The following is a 26795-nucleotide window of genomic DNA, read 5'->3' as shown; positions in this document are numbered from 1 at the left end:
GTTCAGGATTTCTGTTTGCTAAAAACTTCATATTAGGTAACACAGACTAATAAAACATGGTTGCATAACTACCAAGCTGAAGGTTACTAACTATATTTTTGCTGGCTGCCCTTTTAGTATAACATACAAGCATCGCCTGAACCACAATTAAAGCCTCTCCACAAAGCTTCCTTCAAAATCTAATGGAGTTTGGCTACAGATGTTTGCATAGTCCAATGTATGTTTACAATATGATTTCTGTATCATAGATATATAGTTTCATTCTTCTTTGCCTGAACCAGAATCTTAACGTAATTTACTTTCCTGACCTTGTCCTGTTGTGCATGTCATTGCCAGAATGAATGGTAGTTGACATTAATGAGTACTTGTAATGCAGTTTCATCATGTGACCGTGCATTAATTACCTTCAGTTTGTATTTGCTGCACAATACAATTGCAGCTGCATCTTCCTTATGTTGAAATCTGTTTGTTCCTCTTTTGTGTATTAGGTATGAAATTTAAAGATATGCTGGGTGGACAGCACCCAGTAATTGCAATTGCTTCAGGTGGAACATACCCATATAGCATTACTGTGGTAATTCTTTATATGAAATAAACAGACAAATGAAAAGATAAACAGTATATTTTGGCATTTCATACGTATAATGTTGCTCTTCACTTCCCGTTCCTTCAGTCGGCAGCCTCAGTATTGTAGGTAATACTGCAGTTGGGGGCACAGACCATTAGGCTGGGTGCCTGGTAGCTGATGGTCCCAGAACAAAAATGCTTTAATACTCTCTCTATTAATCATAAATGCCAAATATTCAGTTGGCTTCAGTTTTAGCTTCTTACCATTCATATCATGCTAATGGGGCAGCCATGGTGGTGCAGCAGTTAGCGTTGTCACCTCACAGCAAGAGGTTCTCCAGTTCGATCCTCAGCTAGGGTGCCTTCTGTGCAGAGTCTGCTTGTCCTCGCTGTGGTCGCGTAGGTTTCCTCTGGGTGCTCCGGTTTCCTCCCACATCCCAAAGACATGCTGTAGGTGGATTGGACACTCTAAATTGGCCATAGGTATGAGTGTGTGCATGTGTGTGCCTTCCGTGGAAGGTTGGGCGCTGGGCTGGTAACTCAACACTGTAAAACTCTGCTGCCAGTCAAGAGCAGACAGGTGATTCGCTGTGGCGACCCCTAACCGGGAAAAGCAGCAAGAAGAAGACGACCATTCATATCATGCTATTGAATAACATCAAGGCTGCAAACAGCCATATTTCTGCCACATTAGAGAAAAGCACAGTGCATCATTCTGCCATATTACTATCTCTGATCTATAATCTGGGGTACAGTGCTGGTCTCTGAATGCCACATGAGAGAAGTTTAAACTCTCTCTCCTGCTATCCCCGTGCATTTCCTCAAAATATTCTAGTTGCATGCTACTTATATTAACTGGTTTCTCTGTCCCTGTGTTCCCAAAGAGGAATATTTCTCAGGGTTTCCCCTGTTTTGAAGTCTTAGGCACACTGAGGTCTACCTAGTTAAAGTATGAAATAAATAAATACCTGTTAAATTGACTGTGGAAATCCAGCGAGAAAATGTGTTTTTAAATTAACCCATCCGATTTATTTGCATGTTGAATTAAGTACAGTGAACTTTTCTTGTAAGTTTCTTAACTTACAGAAGAGACATTCACTCACTTCTGATGTCTCATTAGATCTCATTTAAAACTGAAAGACCAAAATGTGTTTTACACATCTTAGTCACCGCTCCTACCTGAGCCAAAATTACATTTCTGCACAGAAAATAAAACTCTGTTTACAGGGAACCTATGGTTACTGACAGCTACTTGCCGCACAAACTAAGTTTTGTCGAAAGCATTACTTTATCAATAACAGAAAATGAAAAGAAGCCATTTGAGTAACTTTTCAATAATAGCGAAAGGAAGATTTTTTATTTATTTTTACATGGGATAGTGCCACTTTCCATAACAGTAATTATGTGCTTTTGAAAGACAATGGGAGCAGGGTATGGAAACCATTTTTAATTTAAACACTGAAGTATAAAAGCTAATCTCATTTAAAAGTAATATGTGTATTTTGGTTGCATGCCCTGCTTGGCTCTGTTGTGGCTTTTTAGTGGAATTGGTTCTAAAGCAGTTGCTCTGAGTTATAAGGGACTCAGCCTGCCTTCGCTTATTTTGCCAGCATTATAATACTCCTGTGGCTGCATTCAATAAAGAACCAAGGGTCAGGGAAAAGGGGATATGATTTTTTATGACAGGAGGAATGCAAATAACATTCAGTCTTATTGCATACTCCAGGTTAGCCCTGATTTGATGGAGTTTAATAATGACTTATAACTTGTGCTGACAATGTGCAGGCCCACATATTGTCATTCAAGTCATTTATTTTGCTTGCTGTAAAAACAAAGCCATGGCAAATAAATATATGGAAAGCTCATTGTTTGTCAGAAGGCCCATGCCAAAACTTTTCTGTGACCTTTTAAAATGTGGTCCCAGTCTAGTACTAAAATGTCTGTCACTCAGCACGCACACACTTGCACAGTTTGGCCCTTTAACCTTTGCATCTTGTTTTTCTCTCTTTCAACTGGTTCTATGAATCTAAAAATCAGCTGCAGCTATTTAAGTTTTTTTTTTTTTTTTTTTGCTTTGGAGGATTACAGTAAACTGCGGTCTGACAATTATAATGCACAGCACACTCGTACATTATTAATGGGTAGCATTACTGATGGCCTTTCAGCACAGGTTTGAGCCTGGACTTTCTCAGTCATAATTAGATCCAGGGTTTGGGGCCTGTTTAGATGTTTCAGATGGGGTTACCAATGGAAATTCACTCAGAATGGAGGAAGGTACTAATTGATTGTGGATGGTTCCTATCGGCTATCTGTGTTTAAATCTGTAATTTACATCATATTTAATGACTTGTATTGGCTTAAGAAGCTAACTCACTTGACAGTATCAAGGCAGTCTAACATAATCCAGCAGGTGGCTTTAATAGAAGATATTGAATAGGGGAGATTTTACTAAAGAGATCGGCAGTTCAGCAGACACAACAGTGGCCTGTAAAAAAATGAGACTGCTTGGGTGTAGCGAGTAGTGGTCTGTTTAAGTAACGTCTTAACTTAAATACTATGTTTTCATTTAATTGGAACAGTTTTCTGGGAATAAATTTTACCTTGTGGATTCTGCATACTTTTAGCCTATTCTCTCCAGGGTTTCACTATTTATTTTAAAGAATGAATTATGCAGAGGCATAAATTATGTTTGACAAATCCAAATGTTTGAAAAAAACAGAATTTACTCTGTTAGGAAAAACATTTTCCAGAACACGCAGAGCTCAGAATGACCTTGACAGAAATGTGAAAAGATGGCTATTTAAGGAAAAATATAACCACTCTATAAACAGATATAGTACTTAAACATTTTCTGAAAAAAACATGTTGTTTGTGATATGAAGAGAGTGAATTGTATATATGTATAAAATGTTAGCTGAAAAGTACTGAAGAGACTTATTGGCAAGCAATTAATTGTACTAATAAGAACTCTGATATTTTGTTTTACCTGAATATTTGCAACTTCTGACAAAGAAATGAGACACTATCATAACATGTCTAGGTTATTTTCCACCTTAACGTTGATGAATGATTAAGCTTCTAGGGGATAATACTTGAGAGTGTGCAGTAATGTGAGACAGTGTAGTCAGTGATCCTATTCTAATGCAAGTCTGTGATACAGCTTATTAATAATATGGTTATGTCACTTTTTTTTCTCCTAGGTTCATGGGTACTTACTAGGCTATTAATCTTCGAGGATCTTAAGATTCCCAGCCTTACATTGCCATAGTAGTGTTTAGCCCTTATATTTGTAGACAGGTACATACCAAAAAAGGCATTATACTCAGTGATTGACATAATGAGTAACAAGTGCTGTGGATTCCTGGGTCTGGGCTCACTGCCCTTAGATATCACCTGTACAGTGAAAACAATTTCCTTAAAACTGTGGATAAGTGGTGATGGAAAGGTCATTGTCAAGAAAGGTTCCCTGATTTCTAACTATGAGATTAATTTCTTTCTGCATCATTCTTTCTATTTTAACTTCTAATATTCAAAAATGACAATATTTTGTTTAACTTGTTTTGCTAGCTAAACTACTACTTCCTTGTTATAAAGTTTAATGGACTCCTATGACTTTATTGATGGCTTGTATTTTGTCTTCTACTGTACAAACCACATTTGAACTGTCCAGTTAGTGAACATATTTGAGTGTGATGCAGGGAGGCCTACTCCCTGTAAAATTACTTATCTGATATGGTGGGTGGTTTGTTGATGACTTGCATAGTTGCCAGCTGTCATCTAGTAGTTGCTTTTCCAGTGAACATGTCTTTATCATTCATAGGGAAGCCGTTTAATGTACTTACTCACATACTGTAGAATATTAATATAAATCCAGTTCCGTGTTTTATTTATTTATTTCTTTATTGTCATTTGTTAACCAGGTTGGTCCAAGTGAGCCAAAGGCCCATTTTCAGTGCAGACCTGAGGAGAAAACCTCCAATTACATATACAAGGCAAACCAATGAAAAAAGCAGTAACTAACACAAAGATAAAAATCACAATATTTTAATAGGACCTCAATTTCAACAGTAGTAATGACAAGAAACAGTACAAAAAATGCTAAAAAACTATTGTATGGGTTTCAAAGAATTTCAGATACATAGCAGCAGATGTAGGTTATGAGTAGGAGTATTTACAAGGACAGATTGTGATATTCTAAATTGCAGAATTTGAGTAGTGAGAAAAGAAGAGAAGTGGGTGGAAAAAGAGAGAGAAACTGAAATTTCCAAAATAGAATAAAGGAAGAAATCAGTCTGATAGTCAGGTGGGGGTTTGGCAAGGGCAGGACCAGGTGTTAAGAAGATAATGTTCGGGTTCTTGTTTGAATTGAAGCTTATGAGGGATGCTTCTTAATTTCAGTGTAGGGGAATTCCAGGTGTGGGCGACAGAGTACTTATACAGGGATTTACCAATACTTTTGATGGTTTATAGATGTCAAAAAGCTGTTTGTCAGATGTGCGAAGTTGGCGGCGAGGGTTATAGAGGAACACAATGTTAGAAATGGAGGGACAAGATATGGGATTATAGAGAATTCAGTGTGTGGTGTGCAGTTGAGAAAGAGACTATTGTTTAGGGAATTCAGGCCATTGTAATGATTTAAGGGCAAGACAGTGGTGGGATTTGTTAGATAGATTAAAGGCAAATCTAGCTACTTAATTGCATGTTTGCTCTAGTTAAGAGATATGTGAAGACTGAAAGTTGGTAAAAACTGGAGCAGCATACAAAAGACAGGGTAATAAGAGAGACAGGGCCAAGGAGGGTTTGGAGGAAGAAGGGAGCAGTTTATGACTCCGGTACAGGAGATCAAGTTTCTGGTGTTTTTTTTTTTTTTTTTATAGAATGATGGATGTGTATGTCGAATTTTAATTTGTCAATTGTAACACCAAGTAATTTTGCAAAGGGTTCAGGTCTGATGGTGGTATTGCTGTGGGAGGTAATAGAGAAAGTAAATTTGTGTGGTGACAGTGTTTTGGGAAGGAAAAGTAGAAGTTTTGTCTTTTTTGGGTTTAGAATCAATTGACTTTTGGTGAGCCAGGTTTCAATGGATGCAAAAGTGTCTTGGATAAGAGCAAGGAGTTCTGGGATGCTATGTGCAGTGGGGATAATGGTAGAGTCGTCAGCATATAGTAAGAGCATAGAGAGGTTGGAGGCAGAGGATAAACTCTTAGTAAAAATATTGAAAAGGAGAGGTCCCAATATTGAGCCTTGGGGTACACCGGTATTAACAGGAAGGAATGGAGAGGTGACAGTTTTCCAGCGTATAGATTGCTTTCTATTAGATAAGTACCTAGAGAACCAACTTAAAGATGAGGTAGAGAGATGAAGGTCATAGAGTTTATTGATTAGTTTAGAGTGAGAGACAGTATCAAAAGCTTTGGAGAGGTCAAGGAAAAGACAGGAAACTAGTAGGTTGTTGTCACGAGCTTCTGATACTGTTTCAGTAAATGAGAGCAGAGCTGTAGAAGTACTATGGTGAGGTATGAAGCCATGTTGGGTGGGAGTAAGGAGGTTATTATCTAGCAGGTGTTTAAAGAGCTGAGTGTGGAGACACTTTTCAAGAATTTTGGAAAGGAGGGATAGTATAGCAATGGGATAATAGTTGGATGGGTCAGTGGAGTTGCCTCCTTTGTGAAGAGGGATAGTGTAGAAGGATTTCCATAGGTCTGGGATGAGAAATTCAGTAAGAGAATGATTAATAAGACTAGAGACAGGGTAAGTGACAGCACTGGCAGCAATTTTAAGGAAGTAGGAAGGTAAATTGTCAACAGAGGGAGAGCAGGGATTAAGTTTATTTAGTTGCAATTTGATGAAGGCAGTGGGAACTGGTTATAGGGAGACTGTATTAGAGGAAGGAGACCTGTGATGAGAGGGTAGAGAGGTGGCAGTAGAGCTATTTGGAGTTAGTTTTTGGATAGTTTCAATAAAGTAATTATTTAAGAGAGCAGCAATCTCTGAGGCAGTATTTAGAGGGAATGGGTTGGGGGTAGGAGGATTGGGTCTATATTAGTTCATCAGCAGCTTAGGTTGTCAAATCTGTAATGATCGACACCTAAGTGTTGAACTTGCAAAATCACTAACGGCCATTTCAGCTAATTCTTTCCTCGGGAAAGAATTCAGTAGGCCATCTGCGAACAAAAGTAACTTTTCAACCTAAATAAAGTGGGGGGCTTCACCCCCCCCGACATGAGGGGCTGTGCCCCCACACCACCCCTAACTAAATATACCAACTCCGAGATCTCTCCACATTGCCGAAAGGGCAAATCCCCGATAATGGCCAAGTGACTTCTTTCACAAGGAAAGAATTCGCTGAAATGACCGTTCGAGATTTTGCAAGTTTGACGCTTAGGTGTCGATCATTACAAATTCAACAAGCTAAACTGTCAATGAACTAATACAGACCCAGGAGGATTACCAGGGTGGAGGATTTTATTTATGCTAGACCAGAATTTTTGGGAGTTGATGTGTGGGCTACTTTAATTGGAGGCAACTATGTCACCAACTATGATAATTTCATAGGTAACATTATGGGTAAGCCAAGAGAGAAAGTTTTCAAGAATAAGGATGTCCCTGGGGGAATATAGAGGGATGCAATGGCAAATTTTTTAGAGGGATTTAAGTGGCAGTTAACTGCTAACATTTCAGCAGGAGCAAAACTAGATATGGAAAGTAAACTGGTCAGAGTAGAGTATAGCAACACCTCCACCTTTTTTATTTGTTCTGTCTGATCGGAAGATATTATAGCCTGGGGGGAAGGATTTCTGGGCTTGAGATGTGAGGTTTTAACCAGGTTTATGAGAGGGTTATGATACGGGGGGAGTAGAGGTCAATCCATGAGTGCAAGTCTGTAGTTTTATTAACAATGCTTTGGATATTTAGAGAAAAGATAGTAAGGGATTTAGTAAAAGGATTGTGGCTATGGGGAGTGGTTGAGGGGGTGGAGGTGTGGGGTGTTGGCTTGTGAGGGGTGGTGATGGGTGGTCCAGGGTTGGGGTAGATGTCACTATCCAGGTGTAGTGAGTCAAAGAAATTGGTCAGAAAGGAGAGTAGGCCAAGTGTGCATGGATTTATTGTCTTTATACGTGTGGATAGGGAAACAGTAGGGTAGATCTTAATAGAATAAAGGGAGGTAGGGGAGATTAAGAAAAGATGAGGAGAGATACTAAGTGTGATATTAAAATACTAAGATAATGTTATCTGTGAAAATGACAATTATAGCATTTGTAAAATATATTGCTGCAACAAATAATACTGCAAAAATATCCTGCACAGTGCATTTTTTTAAATGCATTTCATTTAACATTTAAATACATCAGGATTGGAATGTAAATGAACTGGAGTATTGCATTTCAGTGTTGTATGCAGACTGTGGATTTATTACTTCAGGAAAATGCATATTCCAGAACTGTAAAGGAATGGAGACTTGGCTCAACCTGGTCTGATCTGACTCCTGGTTCAAGTACTGAAGGAGCGGGGGGGGGGGGTTCTTGCAAGGCTTACCTCTACTGAGAGGAGGGAGGGAAGATTTTTTTGTCTGCAATATCATATGACTTATATGATGGGGATAATGCCATAACTGCATGTCTTGACTGCTATCCATGTTTCAGCATTGAAGTGGGACTGGAGTTACATGCAACAATATAAGTGATGTTAGTAGCTCTGCCCAGTTGGGATATAGAAAAAATGGCATATAGGAAAGTATATGTGATTCTGCCAGCTGCTCCACTCTACCTCTCCCCTCCAACCACTACTAGTGTGGTCCCATTCATAGGGGATAGTATCAGGGACATCAAAATGAAAATAGTGCATCTGAGTAGCTAATGGTCAACTGTAGGTCATGCAGAGAGGGACAAAAACATATATTCAGTTTTAGGTAGGCTTTATAGAGAACATTGGCAGTCTAAATGGTTTATTCAAGGTAGTAAGAATGTTTGAAATACTGTTATAGCCTTGTATTTCTTCAGTAGCAGTTAATTTTATTAAAATGTTTATGTTTAATAATACAGAAACATGCAGCATACTAAAACATGAACATAACTTGTTTCATTGCAATTATTTTTTTAACTTTTATAGATGGTATTTGATAAGATAAAAGCTAGGAATCATTGTTAAAACTCTTTGAAGAAGCTCTTCTACAACCTTAAATGCCTTACCATAAAACCAATGATAACCTACAAAATCAGAAAAAAAAGCTTTAAACAGTACAATTAATATTATTAAAATGGTATGGTGACATCTAATTGGGAGGCTGTACTGCCTCATATAAACAACTTTCAAACATCTGCCACTCCTCTATACCCCATGCTTGTCATACTGGAATATCAGAGTTCAAATAGTTAAAATATTCATCAAGCCGTATTCAACCGTGATTAGGCACTAAGCTGAGTTTTACATGCTGTTTGTCAACCTAGTAAACAAAGATTATTGGTCATTTGCTTATAACAAATGTGACTTTCAATAAATTGAATATTGGTTGAATCTCTATCAGTGAATCTTGTTATAGGGAATAATAGCATAACATTAGATGAAAAACTGGTGAATAACTTTTTAGTTAACCCTTTCATAAGAAACATGCTAGAAATGCATATTTTAAAGAACATTTGATATGTATCTGTTTTATTTTGTTATGATTATACTAAAGTTTTAAAATAGTTGTATTCTGATATGGTAAATACCCAATTCACACACTGCAGCCATTTTAACAAAGTAAGTGTATTCAAGACTTAAGACTTCTGTACATTGGATGGATTGTTGTAAATTTGTTGGTGAATTATCTCTGAAATAAATAAAACAGATTTCTGAAAAAAAAAAGACTTAAAGACTTTCATATATTAATGTAGCTAGTGATATCCAAGATAACATAAAATGTATCATGGAGAATGGATAAACTATTCTTTGTTTTCATTAGTGAGATTTTTATAGACTAAACACATGCAATAAATAAAGCCAATGACAGTGCTGCTTTATGTAAGCATATATCTTTCAAAATGCATGTAGCTGCACTGAACAGCTTGTCTTTGTTGTGCTGTTTCCCACTAGAGCTTACAAAAAAAAAGAAACTGTATTACTCTGTTGGTCAAGTTAGTTTTATGGTATAAATGGCATTTACAGTAATGTCACTTGTTTAAATATGCTTCTTATACAGAAAATAGAATAATTTTTGACAATTCCTGATAATATTTGTAAAGTATAAATCAGAAAAAAATGTGTAATATTTTTAATTATCTGTCACACTAATCCCCTGATACCTGGTTATTAAACAATTTCTGAGTAATTATATGCTTGTTTTAAAGTGTGTGTAGTTTTAGTACTGAGGTGACAACAGCTCTACGGCAGCATTGTGAAGCATGGCTGTTTTCAGTATGAATGCAAGAAAGACCATTTACCCCATTTGGCAACCATTTATGTGCAGCAAAAATATTCAACAAGTTGCATTAATTACACACTTAATTTTTAAGATGTTGCCCCACAAGTACATGATGGTAACTGACTGCAGAACTTGGCAGGCTATTGTGTCATTCGTTGTCTGCTTTTGGTATGTAACAGTGGTAAAGGTTGTTGGGGGGAGAAATATCTTACATTGGAGCATGACAGGACAGCGGCACTAATAGTAAGGAATTGGAATCTATATTACATCACAGGGATCACAAAGGAACAACAGGCAGAGAAAGTGAACCATATAGGCTGAATGCATTAAAAGTCTGGAAATTTAACTTACAGGGTCAATGATATGAGATTCTAATGTGCTTCATCTAGTAGTTCGGATTTTAATTCCCTTCAACTTGTATGACAGTGAGAAAGATACACAACTAGATAGTTCTCCTGGGTTGTCCTTGAAAAGGGACACTTATGTTAAGGTGCCTTATCTGGTTAGCAAACAAAAAATTAAAAAAAAGCTCTTATATTTTTACAGTGCCAAACAGAAAGAAAAGTTTCAGGAAGAAGAGTTTTATCAAGTGGAAGAACATTTATGCCTCAGCTATTGTCGTTTGAATGATCTTACTGAACAGTGGATAGAAAGTGAAATCATGATACATCATAAGGATTACAGATAGCTGGTAGATTAAAATGGACAGGTGTTGTCATTTTTCAAGTAAATCATCAGCTTAGAAAAGGAATGCATATATACGTATATATGTAAAGACAGAGAAGGAGAGAAAGAGAAAGGGACAGAGAAAATAAGATTATATTTGCCCAAAGAGAAAGTGTGGATAACATTCTGTGGCTGGTTCTCTTTTTAGCTCAGTATTCTCTGAATAACATTCAATAGACTTATGAAAACACTGCCTGTGTAGCTGTATACTATAGATCTGCATCTGTGCCTGGTTTGCACTTTAAACATATGGACTGCCAAACAAGTAGTGACTCAATCAGAATGCCTTTGATGGGAATTGGTCGTTATCATGTCAGATATAGCTCATCTGAATTGTCCAGGATTTTGTAATTTATATAATGCCTGAGCTGTAAATGAGCTTTTTCAGTTTATACACAAGACATCAGTGGTATAATGGTGTGCATCATTTGCATTTTTTATTACTTAGTTTGCAAGGAGCAAAAAGGCAACTTTCAGAAGAGCTTTTTTATTGGTGTTTATTGATTTTGTAGTTCAGATTACAAAAGCAAAAATAATTTTTATCACTATAAGTAAAGATTAAAAAAAAAACGGATTCTGTTAATTATCCATGTTCAAATAATTCTGTTCATTTAAATATCCAAATGTATAAGGAATAAAGTAAAAACACAAAACAGAAATAAAATTTAAGCATGCATTAAAATTAGGTAATATCTTTTAACTATATCATATTCAATTAAGCCAAGCAAATAATCAGATTGTGTAAAAGGATCATCCATTAATATTTGTAAAGTAATACAAACATTGTCAATCTCTCAGTGCATCATATTCATATTTCTCAATAAGCATAATTAATTTAAGCCAACATTTATAATTAATAATATTACTTTTGGTTCTTAGTATTATTTGTTGTGTATTTTTTTCTTTACAACTAATGATGGGAATTAGGATGACAGAATCTGAAAATGAAGAAGGGGTAGGCTTTTTTCAATTTCTAATCACACGTTTCTTCATTACAGTTGGGATATACCAAACTAGAGACATTTGATCACTTTTAACACAAGATGGAATTGTGGGATTGAATAAAAATACATGTTTACGCAAAATGAATTTATTTGTCCAAACAGCTTCTATAAATGATTGTGCCTCATTCAAAAATATGTTTGAATATACTCATTCAATAATATATGTCTTCCCAGTCCACTTCTAATTCTCTTTTACAGCTCAAAAATGTATGTATTATGTTTACTGAGAAGTTTAAGAAGACCTTACTCTCTAAAGCATAACTCATCTTTCAAAAAATGGTGTTGCTTACAATGGAGGCAACACAAAAGGGCATCAGTCAGTGCTGATCAAGTGCTCGAATATTCTGAAGAGAGAAAAGTGTAATTATGCCACCTTGGTAGAACCACATTCAATTTTAGAGCATTTAAGAAAAGAGACAATATACTGCTGTTGAGGGCTACAACAAAAATTACCTGGGCATTGAAGATGCAAACTATGAGGATTGATTGAGGGACATTGATTCATTTATTTTTTAGAACCAAATAAAGCACTGAAATCTGATCAGAAATTACATGATAGGCAGTGGAGACAAAATGAATGGTGGTTTGTCCATAAATAACAGATCTCTAGATTGGCAAACTAGAGTGGTAGCACCAATTTGCGTAAAGCTGGATACGAGGGTGTGCATCAGTTATGGATGGATTACACTCCTCATGTTTTCATGGTGTTGGAAAGGACACTCTGATAGTGAAGACTCCTGATTCTGGAGCAGCAATGCAGATTCCAGCCTGGCCATATATGTGGATTAACCATCTTCCTTGCATAGATATTGAAAAGGTTGTAGGAGTTTGCCTATCCTGTTTTCATGTGCTTTATGAATTTGATGCAGACGTATGGCTATATCCTTGAATGTCTTGTCGTAGATGCTGAAAGTGTATCAGGTTTCAGGGTCATTGCTGTGTGCCATGTCATCCCTGGATACCCTCTTGGCATTATGTTGAACACATTCAAGTTGGATGTTGGACTCTTGTCAAGAGTGCATAAACAGAAAATCAAAATGCAGGTAAGGTTTGGAGAGTATCATATTTGGGGAATGGGAGGGTTGCATCTCTGTTGTTTGCAAACAATGCTGTTCTCTTAGTATTAAGTGACTGTGATCTCTAGCTCCCACTATCATGATATTCTGCTGAGTTGAAGTGACTGTGGTTAGAAGCATTTATTCAGATCAGAGGTCACAGTTCTTTCCAGGTGAAGGTGTTTAAATTATCTGTCTATCCCACCCTGCAAAACAGAGGAATCTTGTAATTAGTGAACAAAATTAAAATGAAGTAAAATACTGTATCTATCTATTTGAATATGTTAAGTGGGGTAGAGCAGTGATCAAAACTGACTAATTGCAGTTCCAGTGCAGAATATACAAAACAATAAAAGTTATAAAGCAGGATTCAGTAAAGTCCATGTAGGCTCAGTGTAGAGCATACATGGAATGTATCCGTGTACATGACCATGATCTTTCCACGGCAGTGCACTATGCATATTAATGATGTAGTGCATCTAAGGGAGTATAAGAAATATTGCCGGAGCTGTGTATGCATTTATTTCACTAATTTGGATTTATTACTTTTTTTTACTTTTATATGCATGTTTGCATGATGCACCATATTATTTAGCTATGCTTAGCCCTGTGCACCCATATATCAGACATGCGCCAGACATCTAAATATAGAAATCAGATGCTTTCAATTGATTTTTTTTCTTTTTATGTCCATGCTTGTGTGATGCGCCACTTTATATAACTATGTTTAGCTCTGTGCACCCATGCGCTAGACATATGGCAAACATATAAAAGAGAAACTAGATTCTTTCAACTGTATTAGCTGCATGGAGCCTAGCACCCCATAAACCCATGCAGCAAAGCTGTGCTAAGCTTACACTGGCACCTTTGCAGTATATGGAAAGATACATGAGTTCCCTTCACTCCTCTTGTGGTGAGAGAGGTTGTGTACTAGATTCTGGGTTCGAGTCCTGGGCAATAATACCTTATATATACTGCTGTGAAACTGTGTTAGGTTACTGAAACATCTGTTCACTTTAAGTTCAGTTTTGTTATATTTAGAAAAAGTGAGCGATGCTAAGCATTGCTTAAACATGGGTAATGTTTTTTCCTTGTTTGTGCATTGCTATGCATTGCTTAAACATTGGGTTTTCATGCTTGCACAATGTTAAGTGATGCAATGCAGTTTTGAAAATTTCAGTATGACACACAATGGTGAGAATGCATCCTATTTAAAGGGCAATTGTCAGGAATTGCTCAGAATTCATTGGAGCCTAATCTTGTGTGCAGGTATGGCTGTCATGGAGGAATGAGTGTGGTTTCCGGCACAGCACTGGGGTGTTCAAGAGTCTATGATTTTTATTGGGCTCCTGGTACTGCACCATGGACCACATCCACTGCAGGAGAACTATGTTGGGTCAGAATACAAGTCTGAGCCATGGGATAGTTTGGCAAGGGACCTAACCATTGCAACTGGTATCATCCGTACTGCGGAGCAGTGTCATCACCATTATGATGACCTCCAGCAATGGAAGAAAGGTACTTTGGATCAGTGGATCTAACAGGCACAAGCAGGGAACACACCACAGATATGTAAGCATGTTTTCTAGTAATTTATAAATATACAAGCTGAATCTGTGCAAAACTGGTATGCATAATGGTTTCCCTCTCTTACCACAGCTGCAGAACAGAGGGTTTGCAATGTGCGGTCCAATGCAAGGTGCATGGCCAGGATGAGGCAAGAGCATGGTTGGTAAGAAAATCAATAATGTAATAAATGAATGCATAAATTAATAATAAAATAAAAATACTGGTATTGTAGTCTTAACAGTCATGTATGAAATATCTGGAACATCACAAACGTTCATTAAAGTGGCAGTGCATATCTGAACTGTAAAAGCAAATAAAAGTAAGTAAGCATGCAGTTCTATGTAGCATAGCTTCCAACCATTATGTAATATTGCTGAATACCCAGATTAAGAGTCAATGTTGTGGTCCACTCATTGTTAGAAATATGCTATTGATTGCAGTCAATAACTGATTAGGGTAAACATGTATGTTAACAGAAGTCCTAGGCAGCTATCCATGTGTGTAAATGCAATACTTGAAACAACATGAATCAATAAAGTGTAAAATGAGACAGTGTTGTATTTCAAATAAAATGTTCAGTATTACTGTAGTCACTGTTTGTGGGTTCTAATCCCACACCAGCCAACTGAAAGATTGTGCTGTTTTCAATACTGGCATGGAGAGGAGTTGTGGTATTGTATGAGGAAGTTGGGAGTGTCAAAGAAGTATGTAAGAGTGGTACAGGATATGTACGAGGGTAGTGTGATAGTGGTGAGGTCTGCAGTGGGACTGATGGATGCATTTAAGGTAGAGGTGGGATTACATCAAGGATCAGCTCTAAACCCTTTCTTATTTGCAATGGTGATGGAAAGGTTGTCAGACAAGATCAGACAGGAGTCCCCGTGGACTATGATGTTTGTAGATGACATTGCGATCTGTAGTGAGAGTAGGGAACAGGTGGAGGAGACCCTGGAGAGGGGGAGATATGCTTTAGAGCGAAGAGGAATGAAAGTCAGCAGGACTAAGACAGAATATATGTGTGTGAATGAGAGGGAGGATAGAGGAATGGTGAGGATGCAGGGAGTAGAGGTGGTGAAGGTGGATGAGTTTAAATACTTGGGATCAATAGTTCAGAGTAATGGTGAGTGTGGAGGAGAGGTGAAGAAGAGAGTACAGGCAGGATGGAGTGGGTGGAGAAGAGTGCAAGGAGTGATTTGTGACAGAAGAGTACCAGTAAGAGTGAAAGGGAAGGTCTACAAGAGGGTAGTGAGATCAGCTATGTTATATGGGTTGGAAACGGTGGCATTGACAAAAAGGCAGGAATCAGAGCTGGAAGTGGCAGAGTTAAAGATGTTAAGATTTGCACTGGGTGTGACAAGGATGGACAGGATTAGGAATAAGTATATTAGGGGGTCAACCCAGGTTGGAAGGTTTGGAGACAAAGCCAGAGAGGCAAGATTACATTGGTTTGGACATGTGCTGAGGAGGGATGGCAAGTATATTGGGAAAAAAGATGCTAAGGATGAAGCTACCAGGTAACAGGAAAAGAGGAAGGCCTAAGATAAGGTTTATGGATGTGGTGAGAGAGGACATGGAGCTGGTTGGTGTGACAAAGCAAGATGCAGAGGGCAGGAAGAAATGGAAACAGATGATATGCTGTGGCGACCCCTAACGGGAGCAGTCAAAAGAAGAAGAAGATTTCATCAATAAACCATAACCATGCTTGCATGTGAAGTGCACATCCCTAGACCTGTGCCTTGAATGTCCAGCTGTCAAGTGTAATCAGTGTACATGGACATACCTCTCAACTGTCATGATTTTTGTAGAAGTTACTGAATATTGCTCCTTATGTGTGGTCTGTTTGGTATATGATCTTGGTTTACTGGCCAGTCTTTGCCACAATGGTGAGGATCAATGTTAGAAAAAAAATTTAAGTCTTCTGAACTGCAGATATTAGACATCTCTCTAAATACATTTTAATGGCAAATATGTTATCCGAACACCTTGTTACTATTGTAAGAGGACACTATGTAAGAATGTTCCCTGTCACTGTGCCTTTGTTCCACCATTATGTATGGCTTGGGCCATAATGTCTCATGATAAGAGGTTGAGATGTATGTACGTGGAGCATCATATATCCAATATAAGCGACACTGAATGATTGCTGGATGCAATATGATCAGAACTATAGTGTTTGTGTAAGGAATAGTGTAGTATTTCAAATAATAAAGGTCATAGCAGTCAGTAGTGTTACAAGTAAAATCTAACATATATAAAAGTGCTTATCTGTTGTATGTTTTGTTATAGTATCTGTGAAGTTACTAATGTTCTCCTTTCTTCTTTCACCCCACCCCTTCTCTTCTTATTTATTTAATCAATATATTTACTATTATCATTTGCTGTTATCATATTGGTTGGTATTACCTCTTATGTTGTCCTTGTCTATAATTTAATATTGCTTTATTGTTAAATGCATTTTTCTTACATTATTTATTCTTGTGTTCCTCATTATATTATTTTTCAATTATTTTCCATTATTTATTATTTTTTTTCTTTTATCTTGTTCAATACATTTATTCTATTTATTTATTTATTTATTTTATTTGCAGTTGGTTTACCAGGATAGTCCATTGGGCCTAAAAGAACCCGTTTTCAATGGAGTCCTGGGGAGAAAAGCTCCAAAAAACAGACACACAAAATAGGTACAAACAATTTAAAAAGCCCTTAAAGCAAACCAGAGGGCAGGAATAAACAATAGATAGCTTAGATACTTATACAAATGTAAAATAGGATACAGTCATTGATTTTGCATTTGAGGTAACATTCATATAATACAGTGTAATAGAAATAGGTAAAATAGATGTGAGTTGTGTAATGACTTTAGAGAGGTAGAGTTGTTTTGTTATAAATGAATGTAGTTGTGAAGGGAATGATAAGTTAAGTAGGCTTTGTTGAATAGCTTAAGAATGGATGAAGGATTAAGAGTTCCATATTTTTATGATGGATGAGAACAGGAACATTCCCATTGCAACTTTAGATGTGTGTGTAGAGATTTTTTGAATGTATAAAGATTAGAGGTGGTACGAATGGATGGTGGGAGTGAGTTCCAAAGACGGGCTAGGTTAGAGGATAGAAGGTATTTGCCTGGGGGACGTGTTGGTTTATGTACTTCTAGTAGGTTTTGGTTGTTAGACCTTAAGACTCTGTCTGGTAGATGTAACTTAAAAGCAGAAGACAGGGAGGGACAGAGAGAGGGGTTATTTATGAGCTTATGGGCTAGGGTGAGCTGAATGTAGTTGAGCTGATGAGGAAGTTCAAGCCAGTTTAGTTTTTGGAGAGAGGAACAGTGGTGGGTTGATGACCTGTGGCCGCTAGCGAACTTGGCGATCTTATTGTAGCAAGAGGAAAGTTGTTTCTTTAGAGAGGACTGAAGATTTGTTAGGAGAGGTGAGCCATAGAGCAGGGAGGGAATAAGAAAGGAAGAGGAGAGAGCGATTTTAGAGGTCTTTGTGAGGTAATGGTTTTGACGGTAGAGCATACCCAGCTTTTGGTGGGTTTTAATATTTAGTTGAAGATGAGAGTTGAAATTAAGCTGGTTGTCAATTTGGACACCAAGTAACTTAGTTTCGGACACTAGTTCTAGAATTGAGTTGTTTTGACTTATAATCAAGAAATTGTTTGTATTGAAGGGAGTAGTTTTAGAGGGGTAAATACCATGAGTTTGGTTTTGGAGGCGTTTAGAGCTAGGTGGTTTGTTTTCATCCAATGCTCAGTAATTGAGAAAGCTTCTTGTGTGAGCTTTAGAAGCTTAGGGACAGATGAGGCAGAGCAAATAATGGTAGAATCGTCAGCATATTGGATAATGTCAGAGAATGGGATAGATTTATGAAAATCATTTATAAATATGTTAAAGAGAAGAGGACCAAGTATGGAGCCTTGGGGAACTCCGTGGGGGTATTGAGAAAAGAGGAAGTGGCTTTTTCCATTTTACAGCTTGGTGTCTGTTTGATAGGTAGCTGGAGAACCAGTTTATAGAGGAGGGAGAAAGGTTAAGGTTGGAAAGTTTAGTTAGGAGCAGACTGTGTGAGATAGTATCAAAGGCCTTAGAAAGGTCAAGTAATAGGGTGGAGACAATTTTCCCGGAATCACGTGCTTTATTGATGGTTTCAAGAAAGGAGAGGAGGGCTGTCATGGTGCTATGGTTTGGCCTAAAGCCATGTTGTGTAGATGTAAGAAGGTTATTTTCTAAAAGATATGGTAGTAGTTGAAGTTGAACACATTTTTCTAGTAGCTTAGAAATGGGGGACAGGATAGCAATTGGGCGGAAGTTGTTAACACTGCAGTTTTTTCCACCTTTATGGAGGGGGATGATGAAGGCTTGTTTCCAGAGTTGGGGCACTGTACATTCCAGGATTGAGCGGTTGATGAGAATGCTTATGGGATAGGCAATTCCATCAGCAGCTATGCTTAGGAAGTATGAGGGGATGTTATCAGGTGCATTAGTGCCGGGCTTCAATTTTCGAAGGAGTTTCTTTATTGTAGAAATGGGTATAGGTTTTAATGAGAAGGGAGCAGAGTGGGGAGGGAAAGTATTTGATACTGGTAAGGATGATGAGGAAGTTAGAGTAGGTGAAGAGTTAGTAGCTGGGAATGGGGAAGTAAGAGAAGTGCATGGTGTTTTTTTGCGGGAGAGGGTGAGGGGTATTGGATGATAAGGTGGAAGTAGAAAAGGAGGAAGTTAGTTTGCTAATAGAGTCAATGAAGAAGGAGTTAAATTGAGTAGCCAAGTCTAGGTCTGGGGCATTTGGATCAGGGGTGGGGGTGTGTGGTTTGCTAGGGTTAAGGAGGGTAGAGATTCCTTTCCACAATCTCTGTGGATTTGTTTTATTATTGTTTTGAAGGGTAAAGAAATAATTTTGTCTGTCAGAGATAGTAAGCTTTTTTACTTTGTTTCGCAGTGTTCTATATTCAATGTGGGATTTGGTGGTCTTAATTTTTTGGTAAAGTGCCCAGGCTTTATCTCTGAGGCGCATGGCTGCTAATGTATTTTTGGTAATCCAGGGGGCAGAGTTATTTTTATTCGCTTTGTCCTTAAGGGGCTTGGGAATCAAGTATCTTTAAGAATGTAGAGTTAAAGTGGGAGACTGCATCATCTAAGGATAGTGTCTTTAGATTGTTCCAATTAATCACTTTTAGAGAATTTGAAAAGTTTGTTGGGTTGAAATTTTGTGGTTGCGGGTAGTAATATAAGTGTGGGGGAATTGAGAGATGCAGGGGAGTCGATAAGTGAAGATGGGCAAATGATCACTTAGAGCGTCGGGAAGAATACCGCTGTCAGAGTGATAGTGTGGGTGTGAGACAAGGATCCAATCTAATATACTGCCACAGGAAAGGTTTTTAGATGGACGAGTTACTTCGTTGATTAGCTGGGAGAAGTTATATAGGTTAATGTTAAGGGGGTTGGTTGGAGATTGAATGGAGGTCCAATTGATATTTACATCGCCTAAAATTATGGTTTCATTACTAATGTTGTTGGAGAGCCAAGAGAGCATGTCTTCTAATGTAGAGATATTGTCACCAGGGGGGATATAGAGAGATACAAGACATATGTGTTTATGCTTGTTGACTTGTAGGAGGGTGAGGAGTATTTCAGCATTGTTGAATTGTAGAATAGGTTTGTCGTAGGGAGTAATTAACAAGGATGTTGAAAATAAGAGAGCTACACCACCGCCTTTTTTATGGGACCTGTCTTTTCTAATGATAGAGTAGTTAGGTGGAATTATTTCAGAGTCTTTTATAGAGGGTTTTAGCCATGTTTCTGAGATAGATAGGATGTCAGGTTTATTATATGTGAGCCAGGCATGGAGGGTTGCTATTTTGTTGACTATGCTTTGGGAGTTTAAAGAAGTAAGTAATAGAGGCTTGTGTATGGTGGTAGAGGTAAAGGGGCCTGGGTTGGGATGAATATCGCCTGATAAGAGACAGGTAGCTAGGTGAAGGATGTGGTTGGAGAGGTAATTAAGTAGTTTAGTAAAAGGGTTGGGTACTGTTGTGATGGTGAAGGGGTTTTTGGTAGTAGTGGGGATGGAGAGTTTAGGAGAAGTGAGTATTTTGTAGGAGAAGAATAAGTGTTGTTTTATAGGAAATAGATGGGGAGAGATAGGTGAGTGTGAGTGTGAGAGGGGGGAAGTTGGGTGTCGCGTTGTGTGATAGAGACGTGAATGGTGGCAGTTTCTAGGTTGGGTGAGGTAGTGAAGATAGGAAAGGTTTAGAAGTAATAATAGTAAAATAGAGATAGATGAAGGTTTTAAAAGCATGATGATTAAGGTTACTTAGTTAGTAGTAAGCTAAATGAATTAAGTATGTTTTTAAAGGTAAATATAGGAGGATGTGGTGGTATAGGCGAAGATTGTAGTGGGGAGTGTAGAGTTAAGAAGGAGGTGGTAGAAATGGTAGAAGCTGGTGTAAGGGGAAAGATAGGGTCAGTTATCAGAGTTAAAGTGTAGATCTGGAGTCTGATGGTGTAGTTAATTAGAGGGTGTGGTAACAAGGAGGTGAATAGAAGATACTGGGTGTGTCAAGGGTATCGGTGATGGATTGGTGTAGGGAGGAAGTGGGTGTGGTAAGAAGAGGAAATATAGCTAGTGGTGCTGGGGGCGGGTGGGAATTGGGGGCAGGGTAGGGGAGCGGAGTGAGCCCGTAGGGTGAACGGAGCGGGAAACACTAGGAGAAGGATGAGAGCCAATCAGTGGAGCTTAGATTGCAGGAAAATAAGCTGTAAGAGGGTAAGTAAGGTTCTGGATGTAATAGGTGGAGTGGGCTGAGAGTTCAGTGAGAGATGAAAGTAAAGGCTAGTAAGGGAAGAAAGCAAGAAGTAAGTAAAGTAATGGAATATCAGTGGGGAGGGGTACCCTCTTGTGATATGTGTAGAAATACACTAGGTCACTAGGGCAGCGAATGGGCTAAAGAGGATTGAATGGGAAGGAGCCTGTAAGGATTAGAGAAATTAGAATGAGGGTGAGAGTAGAGAGGCAAAGATAAGAGGGGTATAGGCCACTGGCTGTCCTGGCGGGGAGATAGCGTACACAAATAACAACAAGGAGTAAAATTCCAGAAGCTTGGTAGCAGCAGATACACGTACTTCCTCAATGTCCTTTGGGGAGACTTGCTTCAACCTTCCCAGCAGGGGTTAAGGCAGCAGAGAGGTAAATATTGCAGGACCACAGAACAATGGAAGAATCTGATGACTTTAGTTGGGTATAAGTATCCACCCAGGCGAGGTCCCAAGGGGAATATGCAGGGTAAAAAACAGCTGGAGAGAGGAGAAAAAATAGAGAGAGGATTAATAAATGTGTAATAGTAACAGCATGTGTTCCATAGTAGTAGTGATAGGCAGGTAAGGAAGTAGTGTTGGCACAATATACTAAAAATGAAGCAAATAAAGGCTAAGTGTAGAATGTAACAAAGGAGTCTATCGCAATGGTTAAATAAACAGTGAAATGTTGTGAACAAGATACATTTACCAATAGATACAATTTAGCAATAGAGTCAAACACTAAAGATTAAATATACAGTGGGATACTGTAGGCTAGATACAAGTTAGGTGTACAACTGGGCTCTGTATCAATTCAATTTGAAAAAGACAAAACAATGTCATCAAAAAAGTCAGTTCCAACAGTAGGCACTTATTAATAAACAGCATACTCTTGATAGTACTACTTCTAAGCAGGAAAAACACCTTGGTAGGTCACTGCAGCAGCATTTAGCCAGGTGCATGTGAAGACACATGCACGTGGATGCTGGCATGTTGCGCAGTCAGTAATATAGTAAATGCTTTGACCGTTAACAAAAAACAGTATTTAAATGGTGCCTTTTTCTCTCCTGGTACCTTGGTATGCCCTACAACAGTAGTTAGTCAAGCGCTTAAGGAATAACATATGCACGTGTATGATGGTATATTATACAATCAGTAACTGATATCTGTAGAATATTTCAACAGGAGCGGGATACAACACAATATAGCGTAGTAGCATGTGGGCCCTTCTGACTATAATAACAGTATATTAGCAGTAACCCTTTCTAACAAACAACCAGGCATTACTCATCAGTGTACTCTTCAAACAGCAGGAGCGTAAGAGCGCTCAACAACAGCAGTCGCTAGAATTAAGTAAAAGGCTGTTGATTATGCAAAAACCAATAAGCAGGTATTGAGCGCTGCCAATACAAGAGCACTGATTCTATGCAGTGATCCCTTCAAGCAAGATATTTAATACAAGCATTAATAGTCGTTGCACTCCTTAAACAACAGGAGGGTAAAGATACTATAAAACATCAGTCGCTAAAGAGTAAATACAAGCTGTTAGGATATGACTAAAACCAAGAATATACAGATAATGAGCGTATCAAGCCTTAGAGCCCTTATCCTGAACCGCTATCTTGTGCGATAAACTCTATAAATAGACACTGTTAATATGAGCAAACATTTCAAGCTGCTTGTCGCATTTTAGTAAAAATGCGTTCCTAGCACAGCAGGAGCGTTAAAACATCCAGGAACAGCAGTCGCTAGTTAAAGAAAGAATGCATAGCATAGAACTTTTATGGCAGAAACCAGAATATACAGGTAATGAATGAATCCAGTCTTTTAGCCTCTATCCTGAACGTTAACTTATGGAATAAACTCTATATACAGACGCTGTTAATATAAGCAAACCTTTTAAGCTGATTATCGCATTATAGTATAAAAATGCGTTCCGTAACACAGCAGGAGTGTTAAAACACCCAAGAAATGCAGTCGCTAGTTAAAGAAATGATGCATAGCATGGAACATTTATGGCTATCAGGTCTGTGTACCTTAAGGGATATTCCCGATTCTTGCGTACAAATAACACATGGAGTACTTACAAACGGAGCACACTCCTAGCCAGGTGCATACAGCAGCCAAGGATGGGTAGGATTTAAAGATGGCGCCCAGAGGTGAGGGGGGGTTATTTGTGTTACTTTTTTCCTTTATGTTTCTATTTTATTTACCACAGTGAAACAAGGTAGGCCAGCTTCTGGCAACCAACCTGTCTTGGATTCCAGGCTAAGGCACTGCAGCCCATCACATCTGGGCAGCAAACTGGTGGCAGCCCCCTGCTGCTCTTGCACTACCTGCTCCTTCAGGTAGTTCCGCCAGACAGGTTGGAAGTTTGCCCCACGCTGGGAGTGAAGGCAGAGGTGATGCCTATGCCACCTGTGCACAACTGCCAGGCATGATGCCTAGGCTTGTGAAGCAGACTGTGGGTATATGCCTATGCTGGATGGAGAGCATGCTGTCCATCCTGGTGCCGCAATCTGGCCACAGGTACTGGCATCATCCACTGCCTCTACAGGAGCAGTGAAGGTGCAGTGCTAACAGTCCCATGGTTGAGGACTTGAGTCACACTGTTACCATGTCTGACATCCATGGGACACGGATCCCTCCACTCCCTCCTCAACCAAGGTGATCACCCCCTCTTGTGTCCCTCACCAACCCTGTGTGATGTCTTGTATGTCTTGTCTGTCTGCAAATGCTTCCTTACCTTCCCTACAAATACCTCTGTCCTCTTCCCAACATTCCACTCGGGGGCACCTGTCCACAAAAACAATTTTGGCCCATAGATAGCTCTCCATTTCACACATGTATCCACTGGGCACACTTAATTTGGTCCAACTGGCTTGACAACACACTTGTATTGTCATCACCCCTCTCTCTGGTGGTGACAGTCCAAATTCAGCTAAAAATCTTTGCAAGTGCACAGTTGTTTCTGTTGAAGAAATGGATAGCTATGGTCTTCCTACACCCTCCTGCACATTCCTACCTGCCTTTCACTATGTTTTCCCCTGCTTACACCCCATTTCACCACTTTCCTCTCTCCTCGATTTTATCTTCTTTAAAGAATCATTGCATGATGCTGCACATATGGTGATGTATTATTACATGTATGTAAAAACATAATAACCACATTCAAAAACTTCACTTGCACCTTATTTCAAACCCAGTACTATCTGACTTGAACAATAGTGCATCAACCTGCCAAGCCTCACAGCCAGTTAATTAGCGCAGGTGTTGTATACACACCATAGTAATTGATTAGCGCAGGTGTTGTATACACACCATAGTAATTGATTAGCGCAGGTGTTGTATACACACCATAGTAATTGATTAACGCAGGTGTTGTATACACACCATAGTAATTGATTAGCGCAGGTGTTGTATACACACCATAGTAATTGATTAGCGCAGGTGTTGTATACACACCATAGTAATTGATTAGCACAGGTGTTGTATACACACCATAGTAATTGATTAGCGCAGGTGTTGTATACACACCATAGTAATTGATTAGCGCAGGTGTTATATAAACACCATAGTAATTGATTAGCGCAGGTGTTGTATACACACCATAGTAATTGATTAGCGCAGGTGTTGTATACACACCATAGTAATTGATTAGCGCAGGTGTTGTATACACACCATAGTAATTGATTAGTGCAGGTGTTGTATACACACCATAGTAATTGATTAGCGCAGGTGTTGTATACACACCATAGTAATTGATTAGCGCAGGTGTTGTATACACACCATAGTAATTGTTATTTTTTTGTCACTGAGCGTGTTTACATGATGCTACACATCACTCTGCTTAGCACAGCCAATCTGCTAAAGGTTTAATGGAAAAATAGGAATGTAACTGGGAATCTGGAAAAGAAATACATCACTGTAAAGCCGTACACATAGTAATAGATGTAAGTGCAGTATGTAACAGCAGTTCAGTGTGCAGTTATCTGTACAACATTTAAAAACACACCTGCTATATCACTGACTCTATACCTCAATCTGTGAAATGCTTTGAAAACATTTATTTTTTGGTTCACATGGTCTTGGGTTCAAATAGAGTTGTGTCTATCATTTAAAATACATGTATGTGTACATCACCATTATAAATTGTGATATGTATGACTATTTCATCACCTATTTATCCATCCAAAGCAGTATAGATGGAATGTCTGCTTCTAAATAAAGGAGGTCAAAGCCTACAGATAGAAACATATTTTAACTGTTATTATTACAAGCCTAGAAAGTGCCTATAATGTCAGGTTATGCATTAGCATAAATTCCCAGAGGAATTTGAATGCAATTCAAATGTGGGCCAGTAATTCCAGATTGCAGCCCACAATGATACTCCAGACAACCACATGTGTAAAAGTAGCAGCCATATATGGGAGTCATTCTAGAAGCAAGGGTTGCCAGCACACAGATTTCAGATGACTACCATGACATTACACATGACTTGGCAGCTGTCTGTGTGGTTGACATTATGGTTAATGTACCATCTACCTTCTTCTAGGACACACCAAGCATGTTATCTTTTACTGTGTTAATGATACCTGTGGCTAACATACTTATCTTAAACAAGTACCTTAATTTCCAGCTGGATGAGTTTCTTTAAACTGGCTCTGGCAGCCTGCCACAGGTCCCACAGTTACTCTTCTGTGTTGCTGTCCTGTAAAGTCTTCTGCCTCTCTGTCTATGTCAATTGCTAGCAGCAGCAGCTCCAGCCTGTACCACTCACATCTGTAACAAGCAGCTGCTACAAACATTCTCTCTGTGTTGACATTGTATCTTTACCCCATTAATTAGAACTGCTGCATATTGCTAGCTCTCACCTCAGGGGAAAGGGGAAAGGATGTTTGCTCACTGGCATGTGGGAGCATAGCAACCAGGAATTGGTGGAGCCTCTTGGATGCAGATGCCTGTGACACCCCAATCATGTCCCCAATTGGTCTTTGAAAAGTAACTTAGCTAGTATCCTAAGGGCTACACATACCTTAGTTTCACCTGGAATGGGATCCCCTCTGTTAGCTCTGGTTCTGAGTTGAGGGTGGTAGAGCTCACTGAGTTCTTGTAATATGTCCTTGTCCAGCCTGTTGCTCTGTACAATCTCCAGCTCATGTAGCTTCTGTAAGGTTACCCTGGGCCTGAACACTCTTCTCCTTCTCAGCCTAGTCCTATTGTCATCAGCACTAGCAGCAACAACTTCAGCATCTAGCACAAACAGATGTAGAATAGCTGCAGCAGCCCCTAGCATTATCTCAGATAAAATTTCCAAGTCTGTACTCCAATGGTTCAGAGTATTGAGGGGAAATCAGAGTGTAGAGTGTATACATACTTTATACAGTTCTGGAGTAGATCCACCATGTGGGACTAGCTAATTATGATGCAGTTCACCTGCCTAGGATATAACTGACATGTTTAAAGGCTCTACTTTAATGTGTAATGCTGCACATGCAAAACTGTATATTGTTAATTGAATACATCCAGTTTCCATTTATAGCTGTCTACCTCATGACTGGGACATGGGTGGTCTGATCGCGTGAACAAGCTATGCTACACCTAAACCTTTTGTCGGAAGTGGCACGCTGCACAAACGTGTACTAAGCACAAACAAACACCTAAAGCTGACATGAAAC

Source organism: Protopterus annectens, chromosome 6.part0, assembly GCF_019279795.1.
Source record: "Protopterus annectens isolate FY-2018-M chromosome 6.part0, PAN1.0, whole genome shotgun sequence".
Taxonomy (NCBI): domain Eukaryota; kingdom Metazoa; phylum Chordata; order Ceratodontiformes; family Protopteridae; genus Protopterus; species Protopterus annectens.
Note: the sequence above shows the minus strand (reverse complement) of the source record.